General features: G+C 40.6%; 1 long non-coding RNA gene across 1 annotated transcript; it reads left to right on the top strand.

Moving 5' to 3' along the window:
• Window positions 1–343: 343 nt before the first annotated feature.
• Window positions 344–14,859, top strand: LOC127059262 (uncharacterized). Its single transcript, XR_007776892.1, has 2 exons — window positions 344–418; window positions 14,337–14,859. It is a non-coding gene; the product is annotated as an uncharacterized LOC127059262 (long non-coding RNA).
• Window positions 14,860–15,136: the final 277 nt, after the last annotated feature.

Raw genomic sequence — 15,136 nt, 5'->3', positions numbered from 1 at the left:
CACTACCTTGTGGAGCTCCGGGAACACCGGCCCCGCTGCAGGGCAGGTGCGGGAGCCTGTGGGCAGCCCTCGAGTTGCCTCCGGAGCGGAGGAGAGGAGGGGTAGCGGAGGAATTGCTCCTCTCGGGAGGCGCTGCGAGAGGGCAGGCGGAGCGTGCGGAGTCCCGGGCCGGTCTCTGCGGGGCCGCAGCACAGGGGCAGCGGCAGCTCCTTCCCCGCGCTCCCGGCAGCTCCCGGCGGCACGGGACAGCCCGGCGCTCCCGCCGCCAGTCCTGCGGCCGCTCCGCCATCCCGGAGCAGGGGGCTTGCCCTCCCGCAGCAGCGGGAGCCACCGCGCTGAGCCCCCAGGCTTTGTCCCCGTGCGAGGGAAGAGCGGTGCCGGGCGACAGGTGTAGCTGCCAGCTTATTGCAGTCTGCAGGTAACTTCAGGAGTTAACTGGGAATTGGAAGCAAACTCGCGCAGTCCAAATACCCGTCTGAGGTACGCCTTGAATCTTTAAACCTGGGGCAACTAGGATGCACCTCGTGAAGAAAATGACAGTGATTGAGGTTGTTCTATCCACAGCTTTATTAGCTTTGCACGGGCGGCAGAGCAGGAGAGGCTGTCCTCTTCCCTCTTGGGATCAAGTAACCACTCTCCCAGCAGTTACCTTTTACTCTGGGAATCCACCCTCTGCCCCAGCTCCAATATCTGACTGTGATGTCCAGATCCTGATCAGTTCAGTGTCTCTCAGCATATGTTTTTATACTCCCTTTGTTGCTTGTTTTGTATGCAGTGTGACACTCCCGTCATAGGCCAAGTCACGAAGATCAGAGGTGTTTTTCCACATTACTTGCATCGCTCTTTGCAAGCCTTGTGCACTGTCTCTGCCAGATGGTGCCTTCCCAGCTCACAGTGTTCAGGACAGCACTTTCCCCACTCTCCAGAACCACATTCACTCCATGGCACTCTGATCTCCTGCCTCCCTTTTACTAGCAGTTGTTCAGTCAACACTGCTTTTATAAGAAGTCTTGTTTCTCCTACAGTACACTTCAGCTGGATAAGAATCTTGATAATGTCACAGTTCAAAGTGAGGTAAATCTTTATTGATTCATTCTCTTTCCCTTTCTCCCTGAACAAGGATCAGTGTCATACATAAACACATCCTAGTTATATTTTCTCTCACAAAATAACATTTTAATGACATTCACTTTATGACAGATGTTGAACCAAATGTCTGGATTTGATATAGCTTCATGCTGTAATGAACTACTGAAGCTGACAACACCAGGCAAACATGTTCTTAGTTATCCATACGTAGAAATACTTAGAGGACTAGTCCTCAAATAAATATATTAGCATCAGAAAGAAACACTGAAGCACTCAGTTACATTGCTCAAATCCTGAGACACCTTTTAAATTCATATACAGCATTGAAACTATAAATTAAGGAAGCTATATGCTCCTTAATTTATAGTTACAAATTTAATTTAGCTATATGCAGGGGAAAAAAGTCCACTATTCATTTCCCCATTGCAGATCTCCTGGGTTTAAGGATGGGTCACAGACTATATCTCTGAAGGAAGAGAGGGAGCAGTAAGCAGAGCGTAGTGAAGGATTTTTTTTCACAGCTCCAAGTTCAATTCTATGGGGAACATTTTGAATTAACATCCTGATTGACATTTAGCTGACAGACACAGAAAAATTAAAACAAATCAATAACTTCCAAGTAGCAACTCACCTACTAAGATGGATTCAGGTCACCTCCAATAGTGCCACTACAAAGGAAATATTTTTTGCCAGGCCTCACTCTTCTTTTGTATCACTCATGAGGTAAAGACAACTACAGAAGAAATATCTAAAATTATGTCACCCCCTGTCCTGATCCCTGGGTACCTCTCTCTGATCTTATGTAAGTTAGATTTAAAAGCCAAAGTAAAAGTGGGCCAGAAGCAAAGCTACCGAAATGGGTTCTGCATGTCCAGAATCTCCCCTTTTCTTGCTATGCTTCCATGTCTCCAGATTCTTTGGACTGCTAAGTCCTAAGACTTCTCTGGTCTTGATTAAGGTGGGGTCTAAGAACTTCTGATTATGATACACACTCTTGATATTCAATGGGCTCTGGTAGACATCTGGGTCTCGTTCTTGTTGGCACCTTCCCCTATTAGCTCCCCTTTATCACTGTAAGATTCATCCTGGTGTTTTTCCATCGTCTTTCTTCCACTGTTACTTCTGCTGTCAGTTCCCCTTTTCCAACATTTAGGCCTCCCCCTTCCTTCTTATGAGCTTCATAACTGCTTTTGGTGCAGCAGGGGGTTTGCTCATCTGGGCAGTACCTGGCATCTTTAGGAGGGCTGTAGGGGAGGTTGGATTCACTGGTTGAGATGCAAAGTAATTGTTACATGTCCTGTGTGGTAACAACAAAATCTGCCTTTGTTTTTGCTGTACAAAATGGAGCAGTTAAATAAAATTTACAAAATAAAAATTATGGCCTGAAAAGATTTAAATCATTATTTCTGCAAACAAAGTGAATGCAAATCCAAAGAAAGTGAAGAGATCTTGATGCTTGCATCTGATTATTTTCATCTTCTAAACATGCTAGTTAGTCAAGTGAGGCTAAGTCAGACAATGACACAGTCAGTAAAACAGTTTCCAAGATATGCCTTTCTGTAAAGTGACATTTTGTTTAAGAAGAAAATAACTGTTCTGTGATCACAGATTCTTCAAAATTGCAATAATTGCTTGGCCTTTTCCTGCCAAAATAGCATGAAAAAACAATTTCACAGTACAAACTTGCCAAGTTCAATAGAAAACAATGCATTGTATGGTTATGACATTTTAACTGGATGAATTAAATATAATTATTCAGTATTTCCTGTAAAGGAACACTTAAAAGCCCTTCTTATGAAGTGAAATACTCAGGGCTTACTGAGGATGGAAATAATGTCATCAGTGGACATAAATTTAAAGAACAGGCAACTCCCCCTTTTTCCTAGCCTCATTTTTCTAATAAATTAATTTATGACATAATTATATTCCAATTATAGAAATATGCAACAAAAGTAATAATTGTTTAATGCGAGGTAGAGTACAAAGCAAGATGACACAGAAAAACTGAACTATCTGGATTTATGAGATTTGTTTAAATCATCAAAGTGGTTGGACAGATTTGAAAAATCCTTGCTTTTTAGATTGAGTAAATCAGATTATTACACAGGGAATATCTACAATTTAAACACTGATTAATTTCTTTCCTCTGTGCTAGAATGTGACAGTCATACCCATGTGCAGCACCCACTGGGAGAGAGAATGAAATAATTAAACTTTACCTAGTGCTACTTTTATTTTCTGCAAGAATTATTGTCAGTGTATGAACACTACTTATGCTTTTCTTTTCCTTTCTAGAAGTTGGAAAACAAAAGAATTGCAATTGCATGAGAGTTTCAAATAGAACTCTGTACTACTGGAACTTTGTGCTCCACAAAGTAAGAAACTATGTAGGGCATTGAAATAAAAGAAATTTTGGAAAGGGGCAAGTGGATAGAGAGACAATTATACAAAACAATTTTTTATATGGGTTAGTCTTTGAGACAGATAAAGGATATGAATATTCTTGTATTATAATCTGATTTAGTTCCAAAAATGGACACCAATAAATATTTTTTCCTTGGGTTTTAAATTAAAAATATATGAAAGTGTGATAGGAAATAGTATTAATGGTGATGACTAAAAGTTTTATTTATTTTTTGGTGTAAGAGGTACTTATCAGGGCAATAAAGAATCTTTCTCTCACAGTGTATGCACAATTAGTGCTAAAGCAATAAAAAGAAAATCACCTTTATTTTTATTGCTTTAGCATTAAACTCAATTTTTACAGTTTTCTATCCATGGTAAGTAGCTAAGTGTTATGTTTGTTTGGAAGAACTGGACATGAGTCCATCAGTGTATCATGATATTTACAAATTACTTTCACCAAGGAACTCAGCAAGAGGAAAAGTACCGAATGTGTAACATTTACTAAAATAGAATAAGTTATTGGGAAAACCCCAACATTGCCCTCCCCACCTAGCCCTTGATTTTTCCAAACAGTTTTACTCAAACTGGGACAGAAAATATCAAAGTGCTTATTAGTGTGCAGTTTCTGTATGTACACAAACCATAGAGTTTCACAAAGGCCTGTGATCTTTCTAAATCAGAGACAAGCAAAAGGAATCACTTTTTTGAAGTCATTGCTTTATAAAACATTCAGAATTACTCATTTTATAAACCTTATAAACATTGCCTGATTTGACTCATGAATGTTTCCAGAACTAAATACTGTGAGATCTTAGTTATTGAACACCCAGTCAATCATCTCCTTTAACTGAAGGCCAGTTACAGCTTAGGATGTATGAAGCCCTTTTTGCTTTTAAGTCCCTGTGGAACACTTTGTATCCCAGAGTTATGAGCAGGGCAGCCCAGCAATGAACCACATTGGTACACAGATGCTTGATCCCTGCAGCTTACACCCACCTTGCTCCACAGATAATGGATTTGTGGACATCACACAATGTCCTACGTTCTGTAAGCAGATCTCAGTGACAACAATTAAACCCTTAAACCTGGTGTTTCATTCCTTCTTGTAGAGTCCATCAGCTGCTGAGCTGGTTTATTACATGTGTCCTGGTGCAGCTTCACTTGAAATCAGGTATGATCTATTCAAAGAGAGTAGGGCTGACTGTAAGTCTCCTTAAGAGAGGTCTGATTGATGCTGGAAATAGGGAAGAAATGTATAGTCCAAGACATGCTGCTAAACACAGCAGTGACTAGGGAGACTGGTAGCTTAGGGAGTGGTTGCCAGAAGCAAAAAGGCTGACATCAGCCGTGTCTGGAAATTACTTGAGACTGTTTGTTATTATCTGTTTGAAGGCCTTACATTGCTGAAGTAACTCTGCAACTCTGGTTGGAAATGGCAGGGGCCTCTCACCTACAGCTGCAGCAAAGGATACTCGTGTTAAAGTAGCTTGCCTCTAATCAAGAAAGGGTATTTCTTTTCCTGGGGAGGTACAGCATTTGCCTGCTTGGACACAACCCATTCCAATTTGATGGTGCAAGGAATAATGCATATCGTTCTGCTTATCAAGGAAAGTCATTTTCCTCCAGAGACTGGACTCAGTTTTGCCTAGAGTGGGGAAGGAATACCTTTTGTAACTTACCAAAAGTTAATGTCTTTCTGGCAATGCTCAGATCATGAGGTTTTTTTACTGTAATTCTCTGTTTACCCATTAGCAGGCAGGCATACTGTGATGTTGACAAGCTTGATTTCTTTTTCCATGGAATAAAGGCTCATTGCAGACAAGAAATTACCTAGAGTAGGAAGTGGGAATTGTGGTGACAAGCTGCCAAGACCTTAAAATTAGTTTTGGGGATCTAGATCACAACTTGGATTAAATATCAGTTATACAGAAAAAAAATTTCAAAAAATCAAGTTTTTAAATAAAACTTTCACTTTGTTGTTCAAATAACATTTTGTTCGGTAGAGTATAAACTCAGAATAAAAATAAAACAAAAAAGAAACAGGCGAGAAAATAACATTTAATTAATTAGCTAATTTAAATTAAATAATTAAATATTTTAAAATTAAAATAATTTCATTCCTAACACTGATTTATTAACCCTGAAAACTGAAAATAAGAGAAAAGAGAGGTTCTTTTATCATGTGCTATAGTAGCTGCTTGCTTTTCAGCAGCTTTTCTAGACTTGATGCATATTCCCCATCCACTCTCATTCTTCAGTGCATGTGGCTGTAGGCTGCCTGAGGTGATAGCATTAAACTTTCTGTCACAGTTCAGGATTTTTGTTTCAAACTCCTGTTGCTGTAGTCTCTCTAAGCAGTATTTTCTGTATGTTTTCACTTGTTTCTTTGCAATCAATAGCTGGAGTTCACTCTAAAGGTGCTGCACCTCGAGCAGTCCCAAGAAAATTGTATGCATTTTTTTGGTAATATGTTCTAAAAAGGTGCTTTTTCCTTTAAATCAGGTAATGGAGTTTGTATGTACTCAGGAATAAAAACTGAAGAAGACAAAAATAGGCAAAAGATTTATTTGAATAAAATGACAAATTATGCAATGATGAGAAAGATGGTGGAAATAATTTGTTAAACTTCATTCTTTACCAACTATTAAGTTTCTAACTATTTTCCAAGAATTTCTAGTTTTGAGATTGTGCAAGTCTTTGCTTATTTTTACATTTCCAAGTGACATTATTAAGAGGGAAGATTTTGACACTGGACCTATATAAAAATAATTCATGCTGTTTTCAGGTCTGAATTAGCATGGGAATTCTGCTGAACAACATTTTTCTGGTTGCCAATAACAATCACTTCATTCTGTTTCTAAGAATTCTGTTTCTCTATTACAGTGGTCATTTTCCATCAGCCATATCCCTTGAGTGTAAGTCTAAAGGCTGACTTCTACCCAAGAAGTCTTAGTAGTCTGGATACTAGGTTGCTGAAGAAACTGTCTCTCTTGAGAATTTAGGCGTGTTAAATTGAGATCCTAGATAAACTAATATCCTAGAACTTCTGCAATAGTAGTGGCAAAAACTGCTTTCATCACACCTGCACAAAACAACTGCCTGTTGTCAGTGATATTTAAAAGCAACCACTGCCAAAACCCAAGAGAAATGCATTCCTAATTTAAGACAGGATAATATTTAGGAGGGGGAAAAAAAAGGGCATTTTAAATGAATATCAGGACCATCATGGCACTGGATTATTCTGCCAAAAGAATACTGGAAATGATGGTAGTAAGTATATGTATTTATTTGATCTAAAGAAGAGTAAAAGATGTCAAAGGAAAAGCCCTCTTTGGCAAGGAGATAATTTCAGTTCAACTAACTGGTCATGGGGCTATTTTGCCAATATAAATGATTGTATTACAAGACAAAAAATGCAGGGCCCAAATAATGTTCAAAATTCAGTAGAGCAAAAGACTTGAGTGTATCTGTGTATCATTCTGTGGCAGTTTAGTTTTATAGAGGAGTTTACTCCTTCTGTAGCTGTAGTTGATGCCATGAGAAGTCCAGATTTTCTTGAGAAGCTGAATGCTTTGTCTTTTTCCAGGATACATATTTTCTCAGAACTTTGCTGAAGGTCAAAGGACTGTGTAAATGCTACACTTTAGAGACTGTCTGGGACTCTTTTTTAAATACTATTTCAGTTTCCACTTGAATCAACTCTCAGAAATGGCTTGGCCCACAAACACACCAGCATTAGTTTGTTCTTACAGCCTAGCTAAGAAGAGATGCTTCCTAGCATTTGGGGGATAACTGTTCTCTGAGCCTGAGAGGCTATGGGATTCTGCCCTGCCTTCTGCTGACACTTGCCCATGCCTTAGTCACAGGAACCAAATCAAAGAGCAAAATCAGAAAGGAACAAATATATTTTAGTTCACAGGGTGTTTTTGATACACTGTGCTCTCTGTGGGGTTTCATGATTTTGAGGGTGGGCATAAGGAAGAATGCAGGACGTGGAACACAAAGATGTTTGTGTCTGGTTGAACTGTCTTTAGTCTGTTTTAGCCTGGTACTGCATGTTGATCTACTCCACACTATCTGTTGCCTACTCTAAAATGGACACATTTATGTGGAGCTTTTCCTCCATGAGTGAATCAGGGACAGAATTGCATTCCTTTGGGCACTGTTCTGTTGCCACAAACATGAGATCATCCTTTCTCTTGGGCCACACCATGCCTTAGTCATGCCTTGATGAGTAATCCTGATTCTCTGGATATTGCTTTCCTGCGAGCAAAATGAGGAAGAAACCCTGTGAAAAGGAAACTGCCACAGACCATTTGAGCCTGAAATGCAATGTGTATTTGAACATTGCTGTCAAAAACTGCAAAGGAATCATTTGGTCTCATCAGGTTCCTGTCCTGTTCTGTACTGTCCTAACTTCATCCTCTAGTTAACTTCTCTGTATGGTTCCAAGTTGGCTTCAAAGGAACAATCACAGCTATCACTGCACTTTACTGGGACACTGACATATTTTCCCAGAAGCAGTGGAGTAGGTGGGTTGTTATCCTATTCTTCACTTGCTTATGAACTAGGACTAACTTTGAAACAAGCTCTAATTTTGTAAAAACAAGTCACTGGTCTACTTCTTACCTTGACCAGCCTTTGATTAAAATAGGTTTCAGTAGTTTAGAAGTAACTTAATTTAGATTAAGCAGTTAAAGTCTTGCTGCTTGTAGCGTTTTTACAGTTGTGTGCTTAAGTTCTCTGCACAATGTAAAGAGAGATACTTAAAAATTAACAGAACATTTTAAAGCAAGGCTGCCTAAACTTCAATCTCTTCACATAGTTAATAGATTCTATCTAGAATCAGGGTATTCCTGCAGAAGTATTCCTGGGAGCTGTTACATTTTGACACATTATTCTAGAGGAAAATACAGGTTTAATGCCCAAGTAATTTGTGCTGACAGACTTTATTTGCAAGACTAAGGATATTTGGAATGCTACTTAGAGTCTTTCCTACTGGAGCTACTTCAACAGCTCTTTCTATTCATGAACTACAGAAAGATTCTTGCTCTTTAATAGCCTGAAGTATCAATGGCAGCCAGTTGCCCATGGATGTCTTACCTGTGGCCAAGGAGAAATTAGAGGACCATGGATACAGAAATCCTTTTCATCACTGTGTTTGACATCTGTCAGATTCAATTGGGCTGCCCTTCACAACCACCTCCTCCTAGTTCACTCTCCCTTTTATAGCTCTGACTGTAGCCAGTGTTGTTTACTGCCTTCATATTTCCTTCATTAGAACCTATACAGAGCTGATAATTCTATATCTTCTCCTTCTACCTTCTCATTCATAGAGTTCACCACAACTTCAGAACATGATTATTCCTCCTTCCCAGTCCTTTTGACTTGTCTTAACCTGTTTCCTTCCCACCTTATGTCTTACTGAGTGTACCAGTACAGCAGGACACAGCTGTGACTAGTTTGATCCCTCCTCTAGATCATTCATCAGTTTCCCTGAGCTTTTCTCCTGGTGATGAGCAATTGGGTTTTGTAAGAAAGATAATGTGAATCAGTAGCTTTGATGGAATGAGTAGCTTATTACCTGTCATTATATAGCACTCAGTTGAGAACAGGACTTTGCAAAGGTGTGCCCAAGGCTTGCAGTGCCCTCTGATATATCACCAATAGCTAGGCTGGGAGAGTTGACTTTCTTTAAAAAAAAAAGCATGCACATTAGGATGCTGCTAACTCATCTTGCTTCTCTCCCTCAACCTTTTCTTTGTCAGAACAGAGATCTTCCATCAGGAGATACATTTTGAGAGGCCCAGCCACGAATTCATTCTGACTTTGGTGCCAGTTACCTCTATCCATCAGCTGGACACTTCCCTGACCTAACAGAAAAGAATCATGGCACATAATGCCGACTTCTGGCCTTCTCAAGACGGAGGCATAGACATCTGAGCACACTGCTGCACCTTCAGTTTGTTTGCTTGCAATGTGAGAAGATCAAGCTTTGAACTTAGCTTAGCTGTACTTTGAGCGGGCAGCTGGATTAGATGACCTGCTGAGACTGTTTCCAGTCTAAATTATTCTACTATTCTAAGGCATATCAAGCTACAGTAAAGTGAGGAGAGAGATAGTGAATAAACATTTAACTATGAACCTTGATGAATTCTGGTTTTTAATAAGTATTTTTCTAAACTTTTGAATAGCTGTCTGTAGGTCCATTTCTGATTCAGGTGGATTAATGCATAGCATCAGTTTTGGCTGGATTTTAAGCCTTTACACAAATAGCAGTGCTATGTCTGCTGTTTTGAATTTCTGTAAGCTTTATTTGGATGAACATGGAGATTGAGATGGGAATTCTGCATGATGAAAACCCTTTTAAATACCACCACCACCCCCCCCAAAGTTTAAGCTGTGTTAGTGGTAAATGTTTTAATTACTCAGATCATCTCTGCCATAGCAAATTTTAGTGTGCTCTTCCAAACTCTTGAGACAATTAGCTTCTCATATTGGTTTTGGCTCCAGATCTCTCAGCAAAAGAGGCAAACAGTCTCAGGATATGTTTAAAAGACCTTGGCTTATGATTGTATTATGTCAAAATTGATGTGATATAGACTACCTCCAAATCCTGGATGTTTGAGATCAAGAACATAAAATGTCCAAGAAAAATTTGTGGTTTAAGAACAGGTTTGCTATAAAGATAGAGAAACTTTGCCAAGCAATAGTGTGGGAAAGAGCTGCCGAGAGCAAGTCAGTTTCTTACTCTGTAGGCAGAACTAATGGCAATGAAATACAGTAGTGAGTATTTCTGAAACAACCTGTTCACAGATATACCCTAGGGACTTCCCAAACCCAGGGACTTGTGGAGGTTCAGAGCCCACTGGGTTATACCTTCTTGGATGGAAACTTCGACTTCAAAATAATGGGATCAACAAATTGGAAATTTCTTTGATGAAGCTGATGAACAATTCCCAAATCACTCAGCTGAAAAAAGGAAATGTGAAATGACTTTGGGCTTGGTTTTGGTCAGTATTACAATAAGAATTTAGTCAACACAGGAGTTCAAACACACCACTCACCCTACCTAATAGGTGTAGGATCAAGGGATGCAGCCTCACATTTCAAAGTATCAGGGAGGCTTCTTGTAGGCTGGCTGAAAGCGTGTTGGGATGATCCTAGGAAGTCATGTTTTGTGTCTCAGGTGAACTTAAGCACAGCTCCAGACTCTGAAAAGTCACTGAGAGGATGCTGCTGGCCCTAGAATGGGAGGCTGTTCAGTAGTGCTAACAGGCAGGCTGTGCACACAAACCTCATGGCTGATCCACCAGCTGGGGTAAAGCACATCAACAAATGTCTTGTGCTGCCCTGTTTGCTACTGAAGGCATCATGGTAGCAGCTGTCAGTTGTACAGGATGACTGCATCAGTAGCCTTTAATTCTCAGCTGTTTGAAACATCCCAGCACTGTGAACAGTCAATCCATGCTTTAATCAAGGTGCTCATCAGGTGAAAGAGGTGAGGATGACGGAATGACACAATATATCTGTACACAGCTTGAGAATGTTTGTATAGGACAATGATGGCTTTAGGGGGTGCCCTGAATGAACACAGTCTGGACATGGGGTTTACATGAGAGGAGAATGTTTGCAGGAGGAATGTATATTAATAAATTTGGCAAAAAGACATAAGGAGCCATTGGGGTGTGTTCTGTGGGCAATCAGACATGTGTGTCCTGCAGTCCCCCTACAGGCTTTCAGTGGCAGGAGCACTCCAGTTAGCCCTGAGACCAAGCACAACGCTTAAGGACCTGTGAGTACAATTAAATCTTTCTATTCCAAAATAGGGTGGCTCTTTCAGACTACCTATAAGAGTAGTTCTTGGCACATGCTCTCCCTGCAAAGCGTCCCCTAAGGAAGTGTCCGGAAGGGTTACAAATGGCACTGGCCAGAACTGTGTCAGGGAACAGTTCAGAGGTCAGTCAGATGTGATAGTTCTGCTAACAGCTCTGCCTTGACTGTGATAATTTTCTAGTATATTATTAGCCTTGGGGATAAGACTAGCCTCAGTTGAGACCTTGAGGCCTGCAATGTGAAAATATATAACTGTAGAGCAAAGCTAAATACTAGCAAATCATTTTTTGGGTGTTAAAACCAACCCATCTAACTCAGTGGGGAGATAATGTTTTTCTGACAGTGAACACATTCAAAGTGCTCAATACAAAACATATCTTTACTGCGAAAGCAATGTCATCATCGTCCTCACTTAAACTTGGATATGATCTTAGATACTTCTTGTAAGGTCCAACAGGGCTGTCCCCCCCTTTTCTGCTGAAGCATTACTAGTATCCCTGAGACAGGCTGAGGGAAGGTTAAAAGTCACCTCCAATCAACACCAGGGTGTGATGCTGAATTGATTTCATATGTATGTTGTGGCTTAACCCTGACTGGCAACTCAGACCCACACAGCTGCTCATTTCCTTCCCTCAGGGTGGCATAGGGGAGAGAACTGAAAGAGTAAAGATGAGAAACTTATGGGTTGGTTTGATGGATAAAACAAAACCCACACACACAAGCAAAGCAAAACAAGGAATTAATTCACTGCTTCTCCCATTTTTGGGCATTGTTAAGCCATACCCAGGAGAGCAGGGCTGGAATGGAATGGTGGAATGGTGACTTGGGATGACAAATGCCATCGCTGGAATTATTCACCCTTTCTGCTTCCTTCCCCCATTTTATATCCTGAGCATGATGGATCTGACGTGGGATAGCCCTTTGGTGAGCTGTCCCAGCTGCATCCACTCTCAGCTTCTTGTGCACCCCCAGCTGCCTCGCTGGTGAGAGGCAGAAAAGGCCTTGGCTCTGTAAGCCCTGATCAGCAAGAACGAAAACATCTCTGTGTCAACAGCGCTGTTGTCAGCATACAGCCAAAACACAGCCCCATAACAGCTACTGTGAAGAAAATGAACTCTACCCCAGGCAAACTGGCACAATGTAGAAATTCCCACAGCTTGTGCTGTCTGTAATTCCATTACTCTTTTTTGCCCACCCAGGGGGAAGAGATGTTCTGACTTTGTGTTCCCTCTCCCCCATGCAAAGTCTGCTACTGCTGGATCTGAGAAATCCACTCTGGGTGGATTCCCGAGAAATCCAGTCTGGGTTCACCTCCAGGTTAGGGTGTGTGTACATAGAGCCATTAATTAGGATCCTTAGGAGTAGAACAGGGTGGACTCATGGTGGGTTTTTTTTTTTTTTTTTAATATGGATACACTGGAAGGGAATATGATAGGAAAAATTTTAGATCGACTGGTAACAGTGAAACTGCACCAAGGTGCAGAACAGGTTTTTTAAGATGCAGCAAATAGTAGGCCTCTGACAGGTTAAAAAACAGAGGCCAGGTTCAGGTTAAAGTATCAAAGGAGTTAAGTAGATGTTCCTCTAGAAGTATTTCTACCTCTGGGCAGCTACTGTTGGTGCATAAAGGAGAGACAGCAGGGAGGAACTGTTAGAATGCAGGCTCAAACTATGTATCAGATCAGCAAATAAAAGCCAAACCCCAGTCAGATGTTTTTTCAAGATGCATACATGGCATTAATCCCAGTGCTTGAACACCAAAATGAAGTTGCAATTCTAGCATCTAATTTTTAAAAATCTAGAAGACAGGTTCTCTTCTCCAGGAGAGTACTGGAGTGAAAACAAGACTTGCAAATATTAATGCAGAAGTAATACCTAAATATCAATGCCAAAGAGGAGGAACTGTGGAATCTTCCAGGCAGGACACACTGCAAGTCATTCTTTCTTCTTTCACTGCACAGCTCAGAAGCAAAGCTGGCAGTCTTAGGTTACACCAAAATGAGTTTTGTTAATTGTCAGGCCCTTGGAGAGGGATATGATGCCCTGCAGAAATTCACAGCTTTGCCTTGATTATAACAGCAATGGGAGGAGAAACTGCTCCTCTCGCTGCAGTTCTGGGCAGAGCAGCACGCTGCTGATTGATGGAAACATGGCATGGTTTGTGATTGCCCAGAGAAAAGATCCCTGAACGGAGATGGGTGAAAGACCTGCTGATTACCTACTGCTAACAAAACCAGTGGGCCAGATCAGGGTATTGGGGTGTTCACAAGTCAGTTCAATTCAGACTGCTACATTGATTTCTTGTGCAGTTACTGTTTTCAAACTTGCTCTAGTGCCGTCTTGGTGATTACTTTGCCTCATACACAGTTTCTTACCTGAATTAGCAGATGTTCTTCCAAAAGTGCAGCTGACCTTTGTATTGGACCTGTGCTGAAAAAATTACTCTCCTTTGATAGAGAAAGCTAATTTATTCTTAAGTACTGGGCTAATTTTTTCCTCTGTCATATCCTTGATGAATATTATTTTTTCTTTTCAATTACACTAGGGAATCTAAAGAACATCACCGGTTTTGAAAAAAAATGTGCGGTGTTGTTGTTTTCCCCAAGGGAAACATCATCCTTCCAACAGGCCTCTCATGCCATTCCCTGGTAAAGGTATCTCCCTTGGTGTGTGAGCAAGCCTGTGAACTCAGCACCACAGCAGCCCAGGTGGTGCACAGGTCATGCTCTGTATTCAGTTCAGTGGTGTGCAATAATTGCTGCAGCCTGCAGATTAATCTTAGAGGTGGGAAGCAAACACAGAGAGTTTTTTAGCAACCCATTGATGGTGCTTAACCATTTCAGTTCCTTGCCAAGCTCTGTTCAGGTTACAGAGATGGGTTGGCTCTGTAGAAGGTCTGGCACAAAGGTCTCTGGATGCGTTTTGCTGGACCCAACTTAAACTCTAGCTCAGTATCTCCTAAAACCTGCATTTTTTTATTAGTTTTCTCTTGTCCTCCTTCACAGAGCTCTTCTGTGTGACCCCATGCCCCTGCTATCTCTTGTCACTGCAATTCCAGGCAAAGGGACAGCCAGCTTCCCAAGTGCTGCTTGAGCCCAGGAGAGGAAGAGCGGGGACTGATGTGGATGAGTGGCTGCAAGCAGAGACCCCCACTGGCCTGTAAAGGATTAAAAGTAGATGGCTCCTGCTTGAAGCAGGTAAAAGCACTTTATTTTCCCCCCTTGATCCTTCTGTGACTCAGAGCAAAACCCTGCTATACGTAAATAACTCTTCCAGCTCTGTGAACTGGAGGAATCTGGCACAAGAATGGCTCAGTATTTTAGGAAAGCTGACTATAAATGAGCGCAGTGAATTGTTATGCATACATTTTAAACGTAATACAAATGGCTTTTGCCTTATTATCATGTTGTAATAATGGAGTAATTTACATTTTTTGCTTTTCCAGAAAAAAATGAAGATATAATTCAGCTGACCATGGGAAATAAGTTTTTATAATCAACTGGAAAAATAAAGCTGCATTTCAAAATATTTAGTTGTATAATTATATCATTTTAGTATTGTAAGTGTAATTTGCTTTTGTCTGTTGACAAAAGCTGTCTAGTTATTTAGTAATCTATTTGTCAGCAAATGAACATGTATTTCCAACACGGATTCTCGTTAAAATCTTAAAAAAAATGATAATGTGGAGTTTGACCTCCATAGTCACTGCCTGATAAAACATAAGTAAATATGTTGTTTAAAGTATGCAGTAGACAAATACATTAGCAAAAGACTTCAGATATAATGGTGATACTGTTAGTGAAGC

This window comes from Serinus canaria, chromosome 2 (assembly GCF_022539315.1).
Source record: "Serinus canaria isolate serCan28SL12 chromosome 2, serCan2020, whole genome shotgun sequence".
Lineage (NCBI taxonomy): Eukaryota > Metazoa > Chordata > Aves > Passeriformes > Fringillidae > Serinus > Serinus canaria.
Note: the sequence above shows the minus strand (reverse complement) of the source record. Positions and strands in the feature narration are given on the sequence as shown.